This window comes from Falco punctatus, assembly GCF_963210335.1.
Source record: "Falco punctatus genome assembly, chromosome: 2".
Classification (NCBI taxonomy): Eukaryota; Metazoa; Chordata; class Aves; order Falconiformes; family Falconidae; genus Falco; species Falco punctatus.
The window spans coordinates 101,722,666-101,748,547 of NC_137581.1; the positions used below are offsets into that span (position 1 = coordinate 101,722,666).

General features: G+C 40.4%; 1 long non-coding RNA gene across 2 annotated transcripts in view; it reads left to right on the forward strand.

The window, feature by feature from the left end:
• Positions 1 to 25,882, forward strand: part of LOC308059358 — a 186,677-nt gene that overhangs the window by 34,863 nt on the left and 125,932 nt on the right. For both annotated transcript variants that reach the window (XR_013926214.1, XR_013926215.1), the window contains exon 1: positions 1 to 25,882. This exon is cut by the window's left edge and continues 34,863 nt beyond it; it is cut by the window's right edge. This is a non-coding gene — a long non-coding RNA (uncharacterized lncRNA).

The window sequence follows — 25,882 nt, forward strand, 5'->3', positions numbered from 1 at the left end:
TTGCGGAAAAAAAATATGTCTCTGAAAAATGTTTTGGCTTGGATGAAACAGCATATTTCGATGAAATTTCATTTAGTTGAGACTGTTTCGACCCGCTCTAATTACAAGCCTCTGTTATAAGCTGGTTGTGGCTTTGCCAAACATTAATGGGTTGGGCTGAAACTTTCCATGATTGTTCTCTGCCTTAGGCTGAATGCTTTGACAGCAAATGTTTAACCATTTCATAGGCCAGAGAAACAGGGGCTCTTCCACCACTGTGAAAGTAACACTTTGGTACCTCTAGTATTTGGAGGAGGACCCCCAAATTTGTCAGGGAGAAAGCCTGGTGCACTGAAGATGTCTTTTGCAGTCCTCAAGGAAATTCTTTCAACTTTAACCTTTGACCGTACCTATCTGGCAGTAAGGCAGCAGAACTTGTAGAAATATTTGCTGATAATTTTTTCCTGTTGCTTCAGCCCTGATCATACTCTGCCTCTAAAGAACTGCCCGACGTGTCAACTCCACCAACTGCCCTCAGCTCTGAGGCTGAATGCAGAGGATGATGCATCGCCCCATTTTCTTGTGAGAAGGTCAGGGCTGATGTACGGGGCAGTGAGGACTGCCACCGCTCCCCTTCAGTGAGTGATACGGAAAAAAATTCTCTTTAAAGTTCTGAAATTGGAAATTCAATTAAAATTGAGCTATCGTGGCTCATGGACTAGGTTCTCCAGAGGGTCATTGCTGCCTTGGTACAAGACTATGTTAGAGGAAGAGCCTTTCTTTCTCCTTTCTCTGATTTCTGCTGTGAACAAAACTTGGCGCACTCTGTGTGGACTGATTACATGAGTTGTCTAAGCCTGTACTGTAGGTACCAATAATGTGAAATTGTAGTATGCTTGGTGCAACGAGACGATTTTAATCTTCTGCTTTCTCTACCCCATACCTTAGGATTATGAAAGAGTTTTAATGGGGAAGTGTTTAATATTTAAAATTACTCTTGAGTTAAAAAAAAAAACAACAAACAAAACTACTGATGCATCTTCAATATTTCTTATAACAAATGACTTTTGTTTGCAAGCACAGGATCAGAAAGCTCCATTCAGTAAAATGTTTAACTAAGTATTAGCTTCTGACATGAACGATGTCATTCATTCACGGAAAGTGAAAACACATTCAGATTCCCCTGGGGCACTGCTTTACCAATATAAAGGCTAATCTACTGGTTTAGCAAGTTATGTTTTAGTGTTCCATCCTCCAGTTTAGACTTTCATGAATCCACCTATTGAAGGCAGCGTTTCACCTGCAGCTCTGAAAGCCTCACAAATGAGGCCCCAGTTCCTCATTTCCCAGAACCACAGTAAAATCATTCTGAAGGAATGATTCATAAAATGCCTTACAACAGTCTCAGCAATATGCTATTTTTTCACTTGCTGTGCCCACTCATTTCAGCTTTACAAAACATCTTTTTTTGTACTTTGCACAGGGTGGCCTTGTACAGTTATGTCATGGAGCCCTGTGCAGGAGAAATCCCTCCTGGTGGCATCCCACACTGCTGGTGAAGGCTGGTCAGGGCTCCATCTGCACTGGGATTTTACCAGAATGGCCTGTCATGAGAGGGAAACTGCAGCGTACAACTTCCTCCAGCAGGAAAGGCGGAGGCTGGAGCAGAGCTGGTCAGAAGGTGTGGGGAATGCTGCTCTGCTGCTGCCTCATGCCTGGGTGGATGAAAGACTGGCTTGGGGTCAGGGAGGTGATTTTAGCAGTGTACCTTCAGTCTCATACAGGAGCTGTATAGAGTGATGAGGTGCTACACAAAACTGTCGTGACTGGTTTGTATACTGGTTTCAAAATTAGTTCATAAGCACAGTTCTTTGCTAAAATAAATACATTTAATTGGATCGTGTTATATCTCTCTCTCCTGTAACATTGTTATGGTTCAATAACCTCACCACTTCCTGAAAATGTTTGCGTTATTGTTATGAGAAGAAAAAGAGTTTGCTTTTGAAAGATTTTTTGAGCTGAAACTGTAATTAGAGCTGATCTGATATTTTCCATGAAGTTTTCCTCACTGAACATGTAGTATCTGTGAAATTGTATTTTTATGTGCAAAAATTTCAATTTTATTACTGTTTTGAATTCCCCAGTAGGAAAATTGAAGGAAAACATTTTAATCTTTCGGGTTGGCTCCTTGAACTGAAAGTGATTCAGTCTGACATTAGTCTGCATCTCCTCACTGTGCTGTACTATATGATAAGAGCTAAGAATAAAAGATTCTACTGTTTTCCCCTGTGGAGTGGATTTCCTCCTGTTGAGAGGTTTCACCTCCTAAAATCCACCTGCAGACATCAGAAGGAAGGCTCCCATTCAAGTGACATGACTTTGGATAGTGACAAATACGAGGAGTTTGTAGTGTTGAAGTATCTTTTCCCCTGTGTAGAGTGGCTCTGTAAGCAGGATACCCACACCCTGCAATTATTTATTGGGTAATGTGTGGAGCAGACAGCTGTGCTGTTCAGCTGCTATGCTGAGTGCTAACATGCTCAGGTCCCCCACAGAACACTGATGAGATGGCAGTGGCAAGGAGGCTGGAGAGTTGATCCGCAAAAGAGATTAATCGCTCTGCTCCATCCTCTGCTCTCTTTTTATTTTTTTTTCCCTTGAGGTTGTACACCTTTTCATGCCAGCATTTTTCCTCTTAAATCTTTAAACTGCTAACTATCATGATATCAACAACTACCCTCTGTCTAGATTTTCACTTTGCTTATCTCGCACAACATTGGTTCATGTATGTTCTCACACCTTAGCAACAATTTTCTCAGTAGAACAGTGCCAAGATCACACAGCTGTGCTGTACCAAACAGCTCCTTGGATTACAGACTGCTAAGAGTCTGGGTATAATTTACCCAAAGTACAGTTCCCATGAGATGTGATACTGCAGAGAGTTTCTGAGTTAGTCACAAAAGTTTTAGACACACACACACACAATTTAATCATCTGTTCTGGTTTTGAATGAGAAAGTTGCACTACCTCTTGCGGACTGATAGTTCAGATTTTTAATTTACCTCTGTTTAAACCAGTATGGAATACCTGTGATTTGTTACCTCTTAAGATTTTAGAGATCATACATGCAGAACGATAAAATGTGCATATTTGTTACTCTGTTGCACAACTGAAACATATTTTCATGTCATGATTATAGATTTATCTCCTTGAAAAGGTGGCTCTCTATCACCAAGCAGGAATCAGTTGAAAAGCAGTCCATCCCAACAAACAGAATGCTAGGAAAAAATACCAGGAGGCCTGTAAGGATGAACAAGTAGCTCCTGGCAAAATTCAAACATAAGAAGGAAGTGTAGAGAAGGTGAAAGCTGGGGCAGGTAACCTGGGAGGACTACAGAGATACTGTCTGAACATGCAGAAACAGGGTTCAGAAAGGCAAGGACCAGCTGGGACTGAATGTAGTGAGGAATGCCAAAGGCAGTAAGAAGGGACACTCTAAGTATACAGCTAACAAAGGGAAGACTGGCAAAAATATGTTTCTGCTGCTAAATGAGGTGGGGGACCTGTTTGCACAAGACATGGAAAAGGCTGAGGTACTGAATGCCTTCTTCACATCAGTCTTTACTAGCAAGACTGGCCTTCAGGAATCCCAGGCCCCAGAGACTAAGAGGAATAATCTGGAAGAATGAAAATTTACCCTTGGTGGAAGGTGATCAGGTCAGGGAATACTTAAGCAAACTGGAAATACGTAAGTCCACAGGCCCTGATGGGATGTACCGTAAGTACTAAGAGACCTGGCTGATGTCATCGCAAGACTGCTCTTGGTAATCTTTGAACGATCATGGTGACTGGGAGAGATGCCTGAGAACTGAAGAAAACCAAATGTCACTCCTATCTTCATGAAGGGCAAGAAGAAGGACCCAGGGAACAACAGGCTGGTCAGTCTTACCTCAGTCCCTGGGAAACCAGTGGAGCAATTTAACGTGGAAACCATTTCCAGGAGCATGAAGGACAAGAAACTCATCAGGAGTAGTCGGCATGGAATCACCAATGTGTGTTCATGCTTGACAAGCCTGATAACTTTCTATGATGAAATGCCTGGCTTGGTGTTTTCTCCTTGCTTTCGCCCTCTGCTTCCATTTCCTTTCCATATATGAACATTTTTTGTGCTCACTAGATCCCCTGAATCACTTGTTTTCCTACTCTCTCTCCCAATTACCTATGTTCCTCCAAAGCAAAGTGAATCTTTTGTATCATATTCTTTATTTGTTTTCCACAGGAATATTAATCCAAAATATTCCTTGGCACTTAGTTTAACAAATGGAGACACCTTATTCATTCATATTTGTTCCTACTAATAATTCCTTTTAAACAGTCTTTCTACAACAATTCCAGCAAAAAAGTAATGAAAACCGCTTTAATCTCTGTAGTCCACAAGCTACTCACCAGAAAAGTTTTCTAATCCCCTTACTGCTCTATGTCTGATCTGCTTTGCTTTCTCTCTCATTTTCCTGCCTATTCTATGGCCATTGCAAGGACTCTCACCCCACATCAGCACTGGAAAACAGTGCCAAATGAAACGCCAATTCTTGTGGTCATACAACACCATGCTCTCATTCACCAAACCAACATAGATCTAAACTCTTTGTGGAAATGATCCATGGTGTGGATCTGGATGTCCTTACATAAGTAGACATGTGGATCTTTATGTCCCACCCGAGGTTACTAGTGCACAGTGTTACATTATTCTAAGAAAATATGACAGCAAATGTAATAGAAACGCGCAAATCTGGAGATAGCCTGGCATAAAATACAGCACAGAAATAATTAATTGGTACCTCATCCTTGGCTAGCTAACACACTCAAAAGTAAATCTATACCTCTACCTTTTTATTTTTTTAATCTATCATAGAACCATGAAATAATTCGGGTTGGCAGGGATCTCTGGAGGCTATCTACTCCAGCTTCCCACTCAAAGCAAGGAAACAGCATCAGGTTGCTGTTGGGATTCAAGGGACGAACTGTTCATTTACTGTATTGACATACTGTTCATCACCTAAAGTGTGTGCAAAAGCATGAGCATTGAAACAACTACTATACATGATCTAGGTCCAAAGCCTATTGGAAGGTCAGTAAGGCTATTTCTGTTCTACTAAACCAAACACAACAAGGGCAGATTGTGCACATCTGACCACATGGTCTGAGCTTTTAATATTTTTAAACAAGCTTGTCTGTGATTTTATTTTTTAATTTACTCCCATTTCTGTCCAAACAGAGAGATTACCCCTTAGGAAGGAAGGAGAAAGAAGATGCAGCAGCAGAGAGCAATGACTTTACAAGCCTCTGAATGCCGAGAAACAGGAGGGGCTAGAAAGGGCTCCATTGTCTTCTTACATTGCAAGGAAAGTGTGCTTATTCTAAAGCTTTCAAGGAATTGCAGGCTGGTAGACTCACAGTGAATCGTAATTCATATAATGAAGTCAGCAAAGATACTAGTGGAAAAAAGAGCATCATAAGATACTTGTGAACAAAAAGAGCATCATAAATTAGCACAAGCGATTTTTTCTCATAAATCTGGAATCATACCACTGACAGCATTTGGTTTACCTCCTCCATGTACAGCTTTTACACATTTGTGACGGAAAAATCATGCCTATGATTTAGATATATGTCAGTTTCTCTGTTGCTTTGCTAACATCCATCATCTCCTAAATTCTGCGGGTTTTATCAAAATACACGTTCTCCAGTTTTGAACCTTTTTGTCTTTAAAGCTACATGGATGCTGGTACTTTATTATACATTCTATTCATGTATACTGTTTCCAGTTTCTTTCCAGCATGTCACTTTATGAGGAAATGGTTTCCTGCGTTTTCCATGGAAATCCTTTTAAAAGTGAGCATTACAATCTTTTCTTTTTGCTTCATTTATGCAATCCTTATTTTGAATCCCATTACATGGAGATAGCTATGCTAATCTTGGTATATTGAGTGGCAAATGGTCCAAAGCACTATTTATTCAAGTGGAATGTCTACAGCTTCTATGTGTAATTTGTGTTTTCATTCCTACTCAAAACCAGCACTTGTATTTGTTTACCCATGCAAACCTTTACCATGTACATCTTCATCCCATGCAAAAGTCACTGGGAAGTTGTGAGTACTCTTCATGGATGTGTGAGCTATTCAGTCTGATAACATGAGGTACAGCTGTGTCAGAGACACAGAAGACAGTTGATTTTAATAGCTATATTTTGTAAAGTCTGGAGAACAGTGATATGGATATCACAGATGAAGAGGATAGTGTAACGTTAGTGACTGATTTGTTCCAAGTATGTTCATTTTGTTTTGGCTTTTAACTTCCATTTAGGCTTTTCCTTCTTTGTATATTATAGGCATCTCACAAAGGAACTTCATTAAGTAGGTTAAATCAAGCGGGAATTTGCTTACATGTAAATAGCAGCATGGATTTCTAAAATATTTAGTCTAAACTGATGACATGAATGACAAATGTACAGTATTTCTCTCTGAACCACAAAATTTTTGGTAGTTACATAAATGTTTGAGTAAAACATTTTCTTCTTCATTGAAAATAGGGAAGGTGCTATTTTGGCTTGATCTGTTACCTGTTACACATGGAAAATATTAATATCTGCTTCACTTGACAAGTTGCATATTTAATTCTCACAAAAATGTTCATAAAAAAAGCTATTTAATTTTTTGTAGTAAGGCAGAGCTCTCTACTTTTTTTGAAATGTATATGAATAACTTTTCACTCAGTAAGAAGGAGCCTTCCTAGAAATGTTCACATTCTGTTTCCTTTTGTAAGTGATAGGAATTTACATTTCTTTGTGCAGATCATTTACATTTCTTTGTACACTGTAATAGGATATTTTAAATATACTGGAATATTCCTGTCAGCATAATAAATTACATTTAACCAAAGAAGTTAATATTTTCTTGTTCAAGACAGGCTGAAATTCATTAAGCAATGAATAACATTTATTTATTCTATAAATTGAACAGCACATGAAGAAAGATAAAGCTTTATACAAACTTGAAGATTGAATGCAATCTCAAAAAATACATTTTAAAGATACCTGTAGTAAAGGGCAAGATTAATTCTGACATCTGCTGGACCACGTGGCTCGCCCCACTCTTGGTGTCTTTGGTAGCATCTCCTGTGCAAGAGTAGTTTCCATATCTCTCTTTGAAATGCAGGTGGACTCAGATGCTGGGGTGTAGTAATGGGTTGCAAGTTCACCAGTATAAGCACCTGGTATCTTTGATGTAGGACCTGTACACTGAAGTGCAGTTTTGAGTGTTTGAGCATAGGGAAAGTTTGAGCGATGTTTGTGTCTTTAGGCGTTCCTCACTGAGTTTGTTCAGGCTTCAGCTCCTCACTTAACACCCCTGAGATGTGCCAGCATGATGTTCCTCTGACAGCACAAGCAACTTCACCATTGGTGTTTTCTCATTTTCCTCTTATTGTTTCTGCTCTGTAAATGAAGGTGAGCTGCCCTTTCTGTCATGATACAGGTTGTGACAGATATCCTATTCTGCTGTGAAAATTAGGCGGTACTTAGCAATTCCCAGGAATTGCCTAAATCTTACCCAGTTATAGAATGACTCTGAACTGCTAATGCAATATATCCCCTAAAAACACAGTCCAAGGATGTAACTGCCTTATGAGATACAAGGAAATATTGCAACAACTACAGGGAAACATTGGTGCTGTTGAACGAAGCATCAGTGAAAGACTCTGGAAGGAAAATGGCCATGCTGCAGTGGGTGCAGAGAAAGGCAAGGAATGAAGAGAAGGGGGGTCTAGGGAATAGCTGCGCTTCACACTGGCATACAATGCAGAGACCTTGATGGGGTCTCTTAGCTTAAACACGATGTGGGGCTGCTGTGGTGGTACCACCTGCAGCAGGAGACCAAACCGCACAGATCAGGGAGCAGAGCTGCCTTTTTGCTCTTCACTCCACATGTGCTGCAAGAAGGCCCAGCCTGTCCCCAGTCATGCAGATGTGCCCTAGGGCAGCCTGGCTGGGTGGACAAAAAGTGGGGAGGATACATGTTTGCTAGTATCAGAGAAGTAAGGGGCAAGGAGGAAAAGGACTTTTTTAACCACAAGGCAGTACTGGCAGAAGACCAGAGGAAAATTTGAAATGGACATATAGAAGACTTTCTTTAAATAGTGATTTGAATTTTGGGGACAATACGGGGAAAGGGGGGCATCTAACTTGTTTCTAAACATAATTCTGGTAATTCATTGAAGCAATTTTCTGTCTTGATGCCTGGATACGTCTTGAGGTGGAATCAAATTTACTCCCCTACTTGGAGTGTGGAGATAAGTGATGTTTATCTTTAGTGATGATTTACTTTACTTACTTGGCCACAAGAAGTAGTTGTACAATTTTGTGGATCATTTTTTTTGCTGTGGGAACAGATAGATATTTGATACCTAGTGGTGACCAAGTGTAGATGTGCATGTGCATTTATGTTCTCTTCTGACAAGAAGGAAACCAGCTTATACCACTCCTGTGTTGCCATCACCAAGTAAAAAGAACAAAAATGAGAAGAAAAATCAGGGGTTTTTAATCATTTTTTTAATACTAGTGCTTTCTGCTTCTTTCTTTAGTAATATTTTTAGAGGAAGAATAGGACAAGGAAAGTGGAATTAATTATGTTCTGAGGGGACGGGGGGGACAGGGACAGGGGGATGGGGGAGCTTAACCAGGGCTATTCTCCTGTTTGTAAGGTTAGAAAAATGAAGAGACTGAACTGAAGTTCATGTAAAATAAATGTGATTCAATTGCACAGCAGGAAAGAGAGGGTGAAGGTGTTAATTAATCATCTGGGAAACTTTGGTAGTTCCTTCGACCTCTTACAGGTTTTGGTTTTTAAATTTTATTTTAGTGGGAGTGATTTGATGGATCATAGAAACACATATAAAATCTTTTGGAGGGATATTTTTATATATCTATATTTCCAGCTTTTTATTAGAACTTTGTGTAATAATAAGTGAGCTAAACTGTTTGCATTGCGTTTCAGTCTTAACAACCTAAGAAACCAGAATCTTTTGTTATTAGGATTTAATCTACACATCCTGTTTATCCTTCCTTTTGGAAAAATCTCAGAGATAACCATGTTAGTTACTGTAATCCTCTTATTTTATGAGACTCATTCTTATGAAGCGTTTTAATAGACCTTGACAAGTATGGTTTAAAAGTTGCATTCACTACAGTGATCCTTCTTCCTACATGAAAGAAGGCCCTTTCTCTTTGACATAAATCAGCAGCATGTCCGTACTAAGTCAAAGCAGTTTCTATTAGGAATACTGTTTTTCTGAACAGTTTTCAAATGGATCTACTGGCATTTCCAAGCCACCTAGCATATTAACGCTTACATATTGCATAAGGCTTCCAAATCAGCTCTAAGCACCTACTTAGCTATCTGGCTGGTTTTTCTGAACTATCCTCTGAAGTAGCCTGATTCTCTCCATCCGTTACAGAGGATGACCAAGCATTGTGCCGGGCAGCCCTGGGAGCCTGCGGTCTCCCTGAAATTCTCTGTGTGCGCATCTCCTGCAGAACTGCACACAGGGCAGACTGTGGGAAACAGCTTGTCCCAGGCCATGTTGAATCAGTTTCTGGTTTTATAAGGCATTAGATAAATCGAGGGACAAGTGTATTTATTTAAGCACAGGGTCACAAAGATTCCTGTTATGATTTCTCTCTGACACCAGTTTGTATCTTCCTGTACTGTGGGGTAGGCTGACTGCACGTACCGGGCTGTTGATGCAAGTTACTACCCTCTGTGCTAAGGATAGCATCGTGGGTGGGTAAATGTGTCTCTGGACCAGATCCTGGCACTCCACATCTGAAACTTCCATCTGTCTCAACTGTAAGTAGACTACTCTCTGAAGATATTCATCTCTCTTCACTGATTACAGAGTGAGGCTGGAAGACTAGCTTTTAGGAAAGCTAAAATTAGGTGAGCCCCAGTCTTTCTGCATAATTAGATTCAGTGGTCACAGTAGGACTCTCCATGGGATACGCTGCAAGTTTGTGTGAAAGGGTATCAGAACCAGCCATTTTGCTGAAAGATACAACTGTCTTTCTGTCAGTGGCCCAGTCTGACCAGCATTCGTGGGACTCCTTTGATCAGAATCATGTCACTTGTTCATAATGTGCCTGTTTCAAGAATGAAAACAGGGACGTGAAACACTGGAACAAGTCCCTTATGGCACTACAGTGGTTCAAGAAGATGTAGTTCCCCATTGAACTCATAGAAATAAAATTACACGTTGGGTTTTTTTTTTTAATGGTTGAAATATTTGAGAACATTTTTATTTACATTAAACACAGAGAAAAGTGGGAGGGAGAGAGGGATGGAGAAAGAGCCTGTGTTGTTCCAGCGCAATAATGATTGTCAAAATGATGTAATTCTCTGCAGGGTGGACATTCCCTTCTTTTACAAGCCAGCTCCTCTGAAAATCTGGTGTTAACTTTAGTGATGGGTACACGCTGCCTTATTTCAAAGTCCTTTGTTTGCCTAAAGTGGGATCATAATATTGCATAACTTCAATTTTTTGTGGTTTACTAAAGATAACCCTTTCAGTTCTGTTATTAAAAGCTGAGTTATTAACAGGAACAAGAAATCATTTCAAGAGCTATTATAGGAACAGCAGGTTAATCAGTCACTTTTCTACAAATGTAACTAGTCCCAAATAAAACACAGTGGACCAGCAAGGGTGATGCAGAATAATTCCACACGAGCCTCTGGGTCACTCTTGGTTTACATTGGACAAAGATATTGTTTCTTCCGCTTTTGCTGCTTTTCTTCTTTTTCTATGCATATTTTCCTTTTCCTTTTTATAATTCATCATTAACTGGTTAAACTTAATCAAATTCTTTGATACCAGAACATGAACTGTCCTCAGTGTGAACAAAAAGTATGTTCCCTCCTCAATGCACTTAAACTTTGCAACAGCCCAGGCAATTCTGAGGGAGGTAATTGGAAACCCTGATTTAAATCAGCACATAAGCATTTTGCATGGCTCATGATGGCTTTTTGAGCAAGGGTTAATTTTGCCCTTAGGAATATTTTATAACCTTCTTGTGCCTTTTCAGTATTTGAAAATAAAGTGATATAATTACCCAGCTGTCAATAGTATTGATCTAGCGCTGATAGAGCGATAATGACACAGGCTGAAATCTTAAGCAATGGCCACACTGCTGTATTCATCCAAGCCTCCTTGCAAGGCAGGTCTTTGCCCCCTGCTATTATCTCATAGAGCAATATCATACCGATACCGCAAGTTACTGTGTAATAGCAATCGTGGCTTCCAACACATCTACCATGTAGTTACCACACACTTAACACAAAATAGCACATTTTATTTTGTGGTAATCCAGTAAGCAGATCACACTGCCAGGCTGTGCAGAAAACCAGTGCTGTGTATTGGAGGCAGAGAACATCTGGCACTTTTTGTGGGAAAAAGCTGATCTGGTAAGAGTGCGATATTCCTCCAGAACTGTTCTTTTCCTCTTCTGCAGCTTAAAACATATCTCTCTGACTTGCTTTAACCTGTTAGCTACTACAGACAAAGACAAACCTCCCTTCTACCAAATTTACAGTATATTTCATACTGGCACTCCAAAAGTTTCAAAGGAAGATTGTATAAAGCTAGTTAATTTGTAAGTTAAAAGAGCATTAATTCAATAGCCAGCAGTCTACGGCTGGAAATAACGGGTAGATACACATCTGTTTTTTGTGTGTTTGTTCCTATCCCCCTATTCTAGTGGACAGAGGGACTTTTTATATTCTAGAAAATTTCATTGTCAGCTTCCTTTCCTGGGCCCAGTGGTGGTCTTCTATGTTTGGGAGCTCACTAAGTGAGACTTAGCAGAGCAAGTGAAGATTGAAAGTTATATGCATGTGCATTTTAATTTAGAAATGAATATTTTTGCAGGTGTGTTTTAAGCGTAGTTTATGGAGTACTTTAACAGAACAGATCTTGGTGATCTGAGGACCTTCTGGAGCTGAGGACCCAGATGAAGGCCATCATCTGTAGTTCTTACCAGGCCATGGTGCTGCAGCCCCTTCTATACAGCCCAGTGCATTCAGTGATGCAGTTTGCTCTAAGTGTAAAACATGCTTCAGTTGTAACGTTTCTCTCTAAAAGTTGTAAAAAAACATCTGGTCTAATGAAAAATATATATTTGCCTTTAACTAGAAAATTTAATATTTTTATTTTATTAGACAGCAGTAGAGATGTTCTTTAAATGTCGGGGATCCAGATCCAAACTTTCCTGGGCCAAATTCTGAGGTACAGTAAAGACTAGCTCACCTCTCAGGAAGCTCGCACCAACTGGGGATAGATGTGGGCTCTTCCCATGCAGCCCATTCAGCTGCACAGGGCACATTGTCACCTACCTGAGGTCACAGTGATTTCATTGAAACCTATAAACACCACATTGGCACCAGGATGTGAGGATTATCAGCTGCCACCTCATTGTCTAATCATAATGACAATGTTACTTCAGTTAACATCCCTGTGTCTCATTTTTTACAAATATATTGCACCCAATTCTGGCTACAGACAGTGAAGCTAGAGGGATTTTGTATCTGTATTGGACAGTAGATTTATATCCACTGTGTTAAAGTAAACTGATAGTTTCAATTATTAAATGCAAGTACTTGGCCAGGCTTCAGTGAAGGAGGCCATTAAAGTTGCTGAGATCCTTTTTATTTTGGTTACCAAAGCCTGTTTCCAAGACCCAGTGTCTGAATCCTGTTAAAGCAGGACTTTCCTTCATTTTCCATTAAAGAAAAAAAGTCTGGATTGGGCAGTATTACCACCACACTCAGACCTCTGCCAAATCCTCTGCTTGGACTGCACAGCTGCCTTTAAGATGCTTGAAAAGCAAGTACTGCCCTGGTATATCTGAAATCCCTCCCTTTTCAAGCGAGGCTGATATTTCTTTTGGAAAGGTAACAAGAAAACTGTTAAATATGTAACACTAGTATGTAGCACCATCTTTAGAGAAATTACTTGCACACCTTAAATGGGGCTTAGTGGGATTTAAGACTCTAAAGTACAAACGTCAAAATTACATTACCCACCCTCTCTTCTAAGCTGCCCATCTCAAATCAGGGTGCTTCCTTTTTTAAGCTGACAGTTCCAATGCTGGACATCTGAACAGGGTGGCAGAGGAAGGTGAGAAGGAGCCTGGAGGAGTGGGCATCCTCCGGACATCCCTTGCTCACAGTGATGGCGTCCAAAACAAAATGCTGTCGCTGCTGCTGCTGACAGTTTCTTAAAACACAGTGCCTGGAGGAGCAGGTGCTCATCGCCTGCTCCTGCCCTGTGCCCAGAGCACAGAGCAATGTGTGACAAGAGGTTGGTCTGATCTGGTAAAGGGTGTTCACTGCCACTTCTCCCACCCAAAGATCACTGTTTTGGCCCTTCTGGTTGGGCTTCAAGATGGCTCTTCCTTTCCCACAGGTTTGAGCCATGGAACAAAAAAGAAGAGAGGACATGAGGGGGGACAGGGCTGTGACAAGAGCTGTGTCCATGCTCTATTTCGGCACCAGTCTCCCTCCCTTAGGAGGCTTGTGCTGAGACACTAGTCATCTCCAATGGCAGTCAGCACCAAAAATATGAAAATTAAACCAGACACCCACAATGTTAGGAGACAGTAAAAGTGGCCAAAAGGAGCTTTGAAACCTCACCGGGAAACAACTCAGATTGCTTGGTAGTCTAAGAGAAAGTTTTGGGATGAAACAAACTGATAATGTTGGATAAGGGCTGTAACAGAAGCCACTAAACTAGCCAAGTTTTTAATTTCTCAAAGAGGCTCTAGACAAATGCACTTTTTCTAAGCACATGGTGTTAGTATAACCCTATCACAGATATCAGAGGAGCCCTGCAGATCTAAAATCTCACAGCTGAAGTAGGCAGTTTTGTTTAATCTGCATTTCAGCTATGTGGCATCTTCTGTTCTGAGAGAAATGAACATTCCGGCATGTTCATCAGTATTATTTCCTGTGGCCGACATCTCCCTGACAGTGACAGATGTACGTGGCTTCCAAGACACTAGATGCCTAAATGTCTCTAAATGCAGATGACAGAAATTCACCTGAACTTTCAATGTCTTAGTAACTTAGGGTGAGCAAAATGAAAGCAAAGTACTTTTGCTAGCTGTTTCTGCTCACCCACTTACTGATCACAGTGTGAGCAAAACCAGGGGTGTGTTAGCTGCAGTGCTTGTCCAGGAAAAAAATAAAACAACTCCAAATTTCCAAGGGAATTGAAAAGAGTTCAGTTTCATCACGAAGAACCCTGGTTGCAAACTGAATAATTCTTTTTTTTCAGAGGTACTTATTTCACCTAGCTAAATAGAAAGCATATTTTAAAGCTGATGGATTCGTTTCAACTGGCATTTTGTTGGTAAATCATAGATCCCAGATTGATTACTCTGTAAAATTTTGAAATATGTTTTCTTAGTGCTGATGTAGTCTGAAAAATGAGGTTATGTATCTTAAGCACCTCAGGCAATAAAAATGAGAAAATTATTAAAATTGCACACTTTTATGTATAAAACATAAGTGCCAATAAATCATACTGTTGCTCCTCCTCATCCACCCTACCAAAGAAGTTATTGTTGCTATTGCTAGCAGTAACTATTAAGTGATTTGCTCCAACAGCTTCTACTTGAAGCATCTACTTCAGCCAGTTCCTGGGCTGAGTTTTTCAGGCCTTTTCCCTGGTTGATGGTTTATTCTTCTTTCACTTGTGATACAACAGAAATGGAGTGTGGGTGCAGCACCCACAAAGAGCCAAGCTGCTGCGAGTGTGCTCAGCCTTCCCGGACACGAGCCCTCAGCTGTGGTCAAAGACTCCAAGGCAATCTAATGGTGTAATGTCTGCGCCATCCACTCTCCTTTGCACCTGAGTTTTCTACCGGCAAAACAGGGCTAGCAGCATTACTTCTGTCTGTGATTTCTTCAGAAACTGCAAGTTGTTAAAGAGCAGTTACTGCCTTTTCATACATGTCAGTGTACTGTGCTAAGGCCCCTCCGAACCTCCTCATGCTGTAAGTGTGCTGTTTATGATGGGTCAAAGAGGAAAGTGGCTTTTAGTAAGTGAAGTTCAGGGCTGCTTTGCACCAGTAAAGTGCCATGTTTCTAACACACAGTTTTTCTATAGAAATTATAAATTCTGGCCAAATTCTAACATTTTCCTCCTTGGTGGATACCTACCATCCACACTGCAGAGTTTGGGTTGTCATAGGGAAGAAGCATATATTTGTATATCATATATGTTATTGCTTATCACTGCATTAGCTGAAATGTTCACTAACAACAGATCTAGAAAGGTAGATGGAGTATTTTATTAAAATAAGCATTTGGAAGGTTTATCTGCTCTATTTTTGGGCATAATTTTCTTTCATAATGCTTCCCTTTCACTACCAAGAAGATGCTCTTACAATGCCCTTAATGCAACCTAAAATTAGGTTCCATTTTATATTGTGGTTTTTGAACAAAGTAGTTTGCCTTTCAAGAGTGTAAGATAGCCAGAAAACTGTCTTGGGATTTGTGGACACCTAGGATCTTTGAAGGATTACTCATGCTAAATGAGGAATTAGAAGGCTAATTGAAGGTAATTTTACTTTTTTTTTTTTCTTCTAAAAGCATGACCCAAGCCTTTCAGTGTGCACAGCAGATGTCCTAAAGATTACTTTTTATTAATATTACACAGTTATAGATAAATTTCACTGTCAGGCTACAAACCTGTGAGTTTCCTGTGTGAGCAGTATGTAAACTTGGCTAGTTAGGAAATATTCACACCTTCAGAGTACAGCATGTGTTGTTAAAAGATCTCTATTAAAATCTTCAGTTTATTAAACTGACAAATGGTAGGAAACTTTCAGACCTCAAAAGCTATGATATAATTTCATTTTAAAACAACCCCACCAAAATCTCACATTTCTTGGTGTGAAAGTCACTAAAACTGTACATGTGTCATTGCAGGCAGGACCACAGGTTCGGTCAATCAGTAGCTGTGGTTCTTGTGTTTAAATTAGAGCCTTCAAGGCCTGCAAATATAAAAAAGGGGAACATGAAACCTTCCATTTACAATTGTCAGGGTTTAACCTGTATTTGTGAGTTTCAGATGCAATATCTTTTCATGGATTTTAGATGATGAAAAGACAACTTCTGAAAAAGGTGGTGTTCCCCCCTTGGCCCTGCAGTTTCTAATAGTGGTGATGCTTTACGCAGTGCTTGTACATATTGTTAAGATGTTTAAAACGTTGTCTAATTAATGCATATCGCTAGCCAGATATCTTAGTGCTGCTTACACAGTTGCAATATTGTTGCCTAGGTGATTCCATTCCATTTAGTTCAGTAAAAGCTCCTCTACCATCCCGGCTGGTCTGGCTTAGGGCTCCCATTCTGCAGTGCATCAGCCAAGGTGACTAGGCTCAGCCTCTTTGCTTCCTCTGTCTCACACATGTGGTCAGTGTCAAGTGTCTTGACTGGTGTCGTGGTCTGGTGGGGAGGAGAGAGGAGTTGCAGGCTACTTTCTACAGGGCGCTGATGGTAAGGCGAGCAGGTTGGAGCCAAGCATTTTGCATGCGGCGGTGCAAGATGTGAGGTGAGCAGAGCAGGAGCACCTTTCACTACCTTGAATCAGCCCCCGGGACCATCTGGTGTTCTACATAGCGACGGGAAAGACAAGGGTCACTGATATCACTGACATGGAAGCTTCTGTGCTGGAGGGTCAGAGAGCCGTTCTGATTTGCCATGCCCTTGGGATCCTACGAAATATGGCAAGAAATCTTGGACTTCCTGCGGCAGGGCTTTTGCATTCTGCTACAGAACAATTCAGACTGTTTGTAAACCCTCTCTGCTGAGGAGGACAGGGGGTAAGCATCACATCTTTGAAACTATTTGGAGTTGTTTGTTGGAGACTAATGTGAAAAAGAAACTTTTTGGGAAATGTCAAGATGAAACTTTTTAGCCAAGGAAAATGATTCATTACTTTTGAAAATGTCTTCCCATGTTTTTTAGCCAAACTATGTGGGCAGCATGACCCACACTTAAGTAACTTTGTCACCCAAGTCACCCAGAATTATTCGGTTGACCTTTCTGTTGCAAAAATATATTTGCTCAACTCACCTTCTCTACAGAAAAAAATAATCCTTCCGACAGATACAAAAGTTCTGAGTGATGCCAAGCTATAAATACCACTGTGACAGGCACAGTGTAAGGCTTAGACTAGAACAGGTTGTTGAACTGATATTTCTGAATTATGTAAGCTAGAGAGCATGGAGAGGCACCTCTTTATGGCTATGAAACATTCTTCTAATCTAATCTATGAAACATTTACTCATCATCGCCGTGGAAAAAGCATAGATTTTTCAGTTCAAAGAGAAGTCAAGTAAAAATGCCATCCCAGCAGGTAGCTTGGTGTGTCCAACAGCAATAGGAAATCATGAAATATGGAGTCAGTATTAGAGCTAGGAAGTTGTCTGACAAACTTGCTGAAGAGCTAGGTGGTGCCACTCGGAAAATAACTTCCATTGCTTAGGTTTACTTGTTAACTTTCTAAAGAGGAGGAGAGGTGGAATAAAAAAGTTTAAATTTATTTTTTTCATCAAGGAAAAAATCTGAATGTTTTAAAGAAAATAATACAATTCAGGCCCTTTCCATGAATAAGTCCTTCATTCCAGTATTAAACATTAAGTTATTAAATAAAGGAAAGAAGACTTCTGCTTACTGCTCTAGATGGCTTTGGCATGTTTTGTTTTCTCTGGGCTTCACAACTTATTCCTATTTGTTTATTTGTAGAGATGCCTGTGTTTCCTTATAAGTGGGTGTATCTCTAGTAGCTATTCATAGGCAGAGGTAGCCTCAGCCAGTCTTTGAAAATATCTTACTCCTTGTAACTATTTGATCCTGTAATTGTCTATAAAAGCTTGGATCCAGTGCTGATGCTAGGAATATTTTATTGCTCACCAAGGAGCACTTGTGGCTATGTTTTGATAGCCAGGTTTGTGGTTCTGGAAAAGTTCAGGGATTCCAGAAGGCCATCAGTGCAATAGTATTATTGTATCTTTTTAGTGAAAAAGAGGAAAATACTAGAGGCTAGTGAAACAAGTGAAATACCCACAGGTAATAATTATCAATAATAAAAGAGCATCTCTGGAATAAAAATTAAAGTGTAAAACAGTGAGTGTCAGCTTTAACTTATTTTCACCAACAGAAGATACCAGATGAAGGCATAGGACTCACATAATGAAATACAGCAATAAACATAACATTTTTTATTTCTGGAACACCCATCAGTTTATATTATCAGTGTCATGTATTTTTCTTTTTTGCAATGCTGGAAGGAGTCCACCTATTCTGGATGAGAAACAGAATTGAACACAATCATGTTCTGTAATGAAAGACAGAGATTTAAACAAAATTCTGATCATTTTGTGATTTCAAGCTGAATTCCGAGGTCAGTACTGGAAAAAAACTCTTACTACATTTGATAAATACTGGAATATGTTTTAAAAGTCTGGCTTATTTAACATTCAGACATCTTATGTATCAGAATAACTGAATTTATTCAGAATATTATCATATCATTATTTATGGCCTTTCTTAAGGAATTATTTATCTAGAGTATCATGATATTAATAATGAATAGACATGATTGTAGAATGAAATGTTACTGAAAATGTAGGAAACAATCTCCATGGAAAGGAGAGGAATTGAAAACCTGTGATTTTTTTTTAAGGTATATTCACACTCTCACAGAGTTCCAGCTTTAACCTCATATTACATTGCTGCATGTTCCCTGCTTGGACATAGCCAGCATGTCTTACATTTCCCTTGTTACACTCTTTTATATTTAATACTCTTTCAATTGCTGAAGACCGCAGTAACAAATCCTTCATTCACACCCAATTTATGCATCTTCTGTTCTATCCTAACGTGTACACTGCTCTCATCGCTACGGTATCAAGTGATTCCCAAGTGATATATTTAATAGCCATCATAAGCACCCATCCTCTTAAAGGGGGGATATGTGTGTAACACAATGATTATTTTGTTTTAATTATAGATGATGGGTCCCATTTTTCATGAGAAAAGGTACATTTTTCTCATGTGTATGACAAAAAAGGAAAATAATTGTGAGGGATGGTATCATGCTTGGGCAGGGGACAATGACTCTTCTGATGAAAGCGATTTCTAATGGCTCCTGATTCCCATCAAGTTTTCTTTAATGGCTGTGAGTTGGACCATGAAAGGTAATGTGGCACTACATCATGGGCAGCTCTGCACAGTTGTTTCCCACTCTGACCATATTTTAAGACGGCTGATGGAAGATTGACTTTAATCCAGCCACTGTGCTGTGCTACCGAGCCCTGAGAGAGCAGGTATATTTGTCAGGCTCAGCACTACACTATTACATATGTAACACTGTTGACTCTTAAAATGTATCTATAATACAATATTTTTTCACTGATATATTCACACTAATGATCTATGACTAAGCAAAATTAGACATTACCTAGGATGTTACATTATGCTTTACAGTTTGATAGGTAGTGACTATTGCTGGTCAGTGAGAAACAGTCTGTATGATCAACCTTCCAGTACCTAAAGGGGGCCTACGAGAAAGCTGGAGAGGGGCTTTTTACAAAAGCATGTGATAAGACAAGGGAGAATGGCTTTAAACTGAAAGAGTGTAGATTTAGATTAGATATACAGAAGAAATTCTTTGCTGTGAGGGTGGTGAGGCACTAGAACAGGTTGCCCAGAGAAGCTGTGGATGCCCCGTCCCTGGAAGTGTCCAAGGCCAGGCTGGATGGGGCTTTGAGCAACCTGGTCTGGTGGCAGGTGTCTCTGCACATGGCAGGGGGGTTGGGACCAGGCTATATTTAAGGTCCCTTTCAACCCAAACCATTCTATGATTTTATGATTATTTCTCAGGCAAATGGGTGGTAAAGCACTCAAGTTGTTGTATGATCATTACTGGAGTATTTTTTGTGAAATTCAGACTGTGAATATCAGATGAATGATCACGCAAAAGTAGAGTAAAATTTTCAGTGAATGCATGCTTTTTGCCCAAAATTATACATGTCTGCTCCAAATCTATTTGCCAATTCACATTCAATTTTTCAAGCACTACAGGTCGAAATACTCCATGCAATAAGAACTGGGGTCTGGAAGTCCACCTCACCAGCAAACAAATGTCTGATTGCTTGCTATTCTGTGACTAATGAGACTGAAGAAAAAATCCATATGTTCTTTACTGAGCCAAGCTTCTGGTTCTATTACTATTCTCTCCTAATTCTTTTCTAAACACTGAAGATATTTAGTGTAAACAAATCTGTTTTTAAGATGGAAGAATATGGGTGTTCTTTCTGTTTTCTTATTTTTTTCGAGTCTCTAATATATAACTGTGTTCATTAAAACATCTAATTTTCAACCTTTGTTTATAGGAAAGCATTTTAATGTAACTCCTCAATAAAATGTGAAAATTCATGTCCATCTAAAATTATTCCCTTGCTTATCATTTCCTGTTTAAACTAGATTTCTTTTTATATTTTCCTGACTATATATTTGTTTTCAAAGTTCTTTATATATGTGCCACTTGTTATACTATAGAATGAGAGAATGACAATCTTACAAATGGAATGAGTTATAATCTCTGCAGTGTAGGACACCTATACACAGGCTGGGGTGGGACTACCCTGGACTAGATCCCAGTTTTCCCGATGTCTCTACCTTGCACACTGCAGTCTGGGTGGATGCAGTATTGGCAGCGGCAGCTCTTCCCAGGCTGTGGCTACATGTGAGAAGGAGTGCTTCCACATACTGCTGGTGAGAGGCAGAGAGCAGGCAGAAGTACTACATGGACCAGACGGCTGTGGAGGGGGAATTTAGACTATGTATTTGCATGTGTCTAGATCCTATAAAGACCAGGGGTGATAATCTAAATTCTAAAACGGATCTCTCCAGAGAAGCTGGATAAAGCTTTTTGTTCATATTATTCATCATTCAACAGAGAGCACTGAGGATGTCCCAGAGCTGGGGTTGGTACACCGGCTCTTGATCAGGGCAATGGCATTGGTGTAGGACAGCATCTCGGCATGATGCTGCACTGTATCATGTGCAGCTCTCAGCCTGGTCAGAAAGGTAGGGACAGAGCTGACTGCATGGGGGAGGACAGTTCTCTTGGTCTTGAAATGGAAAGTCCCAGCTTAACTTTTTAACATTGCTGCAAATATTGGCACTTTTCTAGTAGCACCTTGGAAAACGTAACATACTTGAACCAGTTACGAAGACTGAAGGAACTGTGTCCCCTCCAACAAAAGGCTCAAAACCTGCTGGATAACCACTCCTCTCTCTACGGGCATATGAACTGTATCTTTCAAAGACTCTGTCCCCTAAGTTTTGTCCTTGTCTAGTCCTTCTAATGCAGTTGTGTGAATCAAAGGCAGGAGCTAACTGAACTTTAGGAAAAACAAGTAAAAAGTGCTTTCACCTTTTTTTTTTTCTTTTTCAAAATTTTCAGAGCTTATGCAAACATCTGTGTTTGCATGTGTTAAAGGTTTCCAGCCTCCTGAGCACACTCATTCTTCTTGTAACTAGAGCAGCTGCTGTGAAAAGCTCTTTGTCTCACCTGTCAGTATGGCTGACAGAACATGAGAGATGCACCATGGAGTCACTGGCACCCGAGAAAGAAACAGCTGCTCTTGCAAAACAGCCGAAGTCCTTTTGTTCACATCACTTTGTTCTCTCTGCCCCCACCTCTCCACCTTTGCGCTCCCTCCCCTGATGTGTACTCAAGCAGATGTTAAAGGATTGGAAGACCTTAAATCTTGCTGCTCTACCCCACCAAGGCAACTACAAAACTACTTTCAAAATACCCAGCTAGGACATTTTACCCTTATTGGATGAACAGGTAGTTGAAAGGAAACTGAGAGGATGAATGCAGGTGTTTTTGAAGCATTAAACCCGTGGGTGGACAGTGGAAGGACTGATGGATTTGCGCGAAAGGAATAGTATGAGTATTGTGGATTCCTGAGACTGGAGAAAAAAGTAAATTACCAAGGAGTTGTCACATGCATTGCCAAGATGCTTCTGGTTTGGTAACAATTTCCACTCCTTGCTTGCACAGATGAAAGTGATGGCAGTCAAGGAGCCATTCCAGGCCCCAGCAGGAGATCGTGCAACAGGACTGATATGTTCACTTTCACTGACTCTGCTGTCGTTACTTCCTTTTCAACAAATGTGTGTAGTGATTTTGAGTTTACTTCCTTTTCAAAAAATGTGTGTGGTAATGTTGAGTTCAAGACATTTTTCTATATAGCGTGCTTTCACAGGCTCTCAGCAAATCTCAAAGTGTACCCTTCACGCACATGGAGCCTGCCTCCTTTCACCAGATTGTTTCTAACGTGTTGCATTACACTACACTTAGCTATTCAGTGAGGTATTTTGGCATTGTGTCTGCTAGTTCCTGTTTAAAGTAAAACACATCATAGGAATCGGATGGTGGATTTTAATACATCATCAGTATGTTACATACAAAAACTTAATAATATAATATAGATCATTCTTTTCCTGATGTCTTCTGTGTCTCTTCTTTCTGTTCCATGCACTTTAGGCCATCCAGTAAGATTTGACCTAAGACAGGATCCACTTCTTCAGGACTTGTATGTTCCACCTTAGCAGTCTAAATACTAAAGTAAGTAAATTCTTACGTTTGTAAGCAATCTTTTATGAGTAGGTATTTATATAAAAATACCTACTAAGATTATAAACAATATGTTTTTATTCAGGATGCAATGTGGATCTTTCATTAGAAGAGAGTTAATGTAGAACATAGATTAATACACGTGGTATTAGTAAATATTTTTGGGGTTTCTTTTCAGATATTGTTGACATGTAATATTCGATAATTTCCCAACTGACTTTAACGTCTTTGTCAACGACTGACTGTAAAAGACAGGAGCTGTTTTATTTACTTGCAGGCTACAATGTATTGCATGTTACTTTGTTCCAAAGTCAGCAGGCAGCACATCCGAAAGGCTGGCTTGCCTTTTCCTAGTTGGCGCACTCTGGATCTGGAAGAAGCAGAGGGTCTGAGGGTGGGCTGAGTGCTCACTGCAGAGCTGGGGGCAGTGGGAAGAGGGAGATCCCAGCACATGCCTGTGTGCACATGTGCGTGCCTGTGAGCGTGAGCTCACATGCTGCCTGAGCAGAACCTGAGAGACTGCAGGGACAGAGGAAGCAGACATGCTGTCGGCCTCAAGGAGGATGAAAAACAAAGAGCTTTTTTTCTGCAGACTGTAGCATCATTGCAGAGACCCATGCCAAGCTGCTGGGCTGAGAGCAAGACCAGGAGAAAGGATGGTGCACAGAAACAGAGTTAGTTTACAAACCCTTTTGATTTCATTCTGAGTTTCTTTAAACGAAAAAGAAAATCACAGCATATCATTCTAGTTTCTATGCCCATCAAGACCAGTTTTTAGGTTCTCACCCCATTTTGTTATTTAGTGGCCCTTCCTTTAATGACAAATCTTATGTTCTTCTCAAAGCTACAACTAATCAAAGTCCTGTCACAGTGATCAACTCCCTACCCAAAAAAAAAACATGTTCCCCTTTTCCTCATCTGTTGTTCTCTGTGAAATGTTGACTCCTTTCAGCCATTAAAGGACATTTTGCTGGCACATATAACTGACCAGTGTGCAGTAGGTAAAATTATGATTTCTCCCAGCTCATGTGCCATGATTGTAACCTGCATTTCCCATGGCAGTGAGCAATGATGGACTCTCCCTCACGTAACATGCTGCCTTCTGGTCCAAAAGGCTTGACAGCTGGTCTGGATTTGTTCTGGTCTATACAAACTCTGCTGCAGTTTGAACAATTCCTATTCCTTTCATTGCTGTCTATCAAGAAAGTAATTTCTGAGTGGTACCCACTTGGATGAAAGCAAGGGGTAGGCAGAGCCAGGGGGAAGGTGTCAGAGCAGCACCCTGCACAGAAAGACAAGGGAAGGGGCTCCCCATGGATGCTGAGAGAGGGAACCTGCTTCTTCTTTTCCTGTTGTTTCTGTCTCTTCATCTTCATCCCATCTCCCAGAAGCCTCCCACCGTCAGGAGCAGCTCTGACCATCTCACCCCCAGGTTGGGGGACAAGGCCAGGCACCAGCAGCAGCACAGCAGCCAGGGGCTGAGCTGTGCTCTCTGCTGCAGCTGCGGAGCTCTTCCCTGCAGCTTTCCCTTATTCTCTTTTCTCACCTTTACTATGTATTGCCACACTGGTTTGGCCCTTTTGATTCATCTGTCTACCTTGATTCATAAGTGCTGGCTGTTGTGTTTGTGTACAGATGACTGGCTATGTACTATGCATCCCTCAAATAATTTTGCTCTCATTCCCCCATCTGCACACACTCCTATGTTTTGAATCAGCCATGTGAGTGAAAATCTGGAATAAGTCTGTTACACTGTATGATCTAAGGTAATTTACAGAAGCATCTAATCCCTTCCCTCTTTGTGGTTCCTGGCTGTACGGTAATAATATCTTACTAAATGCTTTATACAGCTGAGTAATCTGTTTGCCTATCTCATATCTGTGTGTCACTGCTCTAAGCCCATGCTTTTTTTCCCCTTCCATGTCACATGTGTGTCAATTGATTTGTCTGGCTCTGTTTCTTGAAGACTGCCGTACTCGCTCTTTCCCCAACACTGAAAGACTTCCAGTGTCCTCCATCCCACCTTACTGCATCTACTCTCAGCCATTGTAATTCTCCTTTCTTTATCTATCTGCATGCTTCAGGAGACACAGAAAAGCTCAGACCAACTGGGAGAGTCCATATGAACCCACAGACCTGTTGTGTTCTACACAAACACAAGATGATCTGGTGTCTCTTTCAAGGGTTAGTATCTCTCTGGTACCATGCTCCTGTGCCTATGGATCTCTGGAGGACACAGCAAGCCAGCAGATACAAGACAAGGCTGGGAACTGTTTGGGGATACCCAGCAGAAATGTTCACTTTGTTATCTATATGCCTCTCTGCCTCATCTGTGAGTCTAATGGAAACATTCCCCTGGAATGCAGTCTGAAAACAGTGTAAGAAGGTTGCCAGGCATAGGCGGGGAAAGAATGTGAAAGTACTGTGGGTTGTGATTTATTTATTTATTTATTTTCTCCTGGGGAACTACTCTGTCTTTGGGGCAGTCCCTTCGGGATTCATTCAGAAACAGTGAACTGATGCTTAAACACATAACATATCTTTGGTGGAGAGATTAAATTCTAGGAATGAAAGCTGATATTTGTATATCTAAAATAAAGACCTGAATTCCCTAGCTGCTGTCATGTCACTTGGTTTCTAGCCAGGAGGTTAACCTACAAGCTTACTGTGGAGGTTTCCCCTTAAAAGGGTAACTGTAACTTTGCATGGCATGTCCTTTATTGGAAAGTTTACTGGAACAGGGATTTACTTTACACAGGAATGTGGGGGTTTTAAAGCTGTTGTTAAAACAAATATTTGGACCAATAGACAAGCTACAGTAGGTGGAATCATATCACTAAAATGTGCTGATAATGCAGATTAATTTATCTCCTACAAAAAGTAGAGCATACACAGGCAAACACTTTCAACGTTTAATTTCCACCCACTGAATGATATTATTATTGGTCTTAAAGGCTACCTCCTCTTGTGAGGCAGAAGAGGTTTTCTAGATTTCGCCACATAAGCTTTCTTGTTGAACAATTCAGTACTGGCAACTACAATAAGCTCTCTCTTCCTAGAGAAATAAGCATATTCTCCAAGGTTATGTAAAAGGAATAAATTTAGGACCTTGCAATGTCACATTTACCAATCTTTT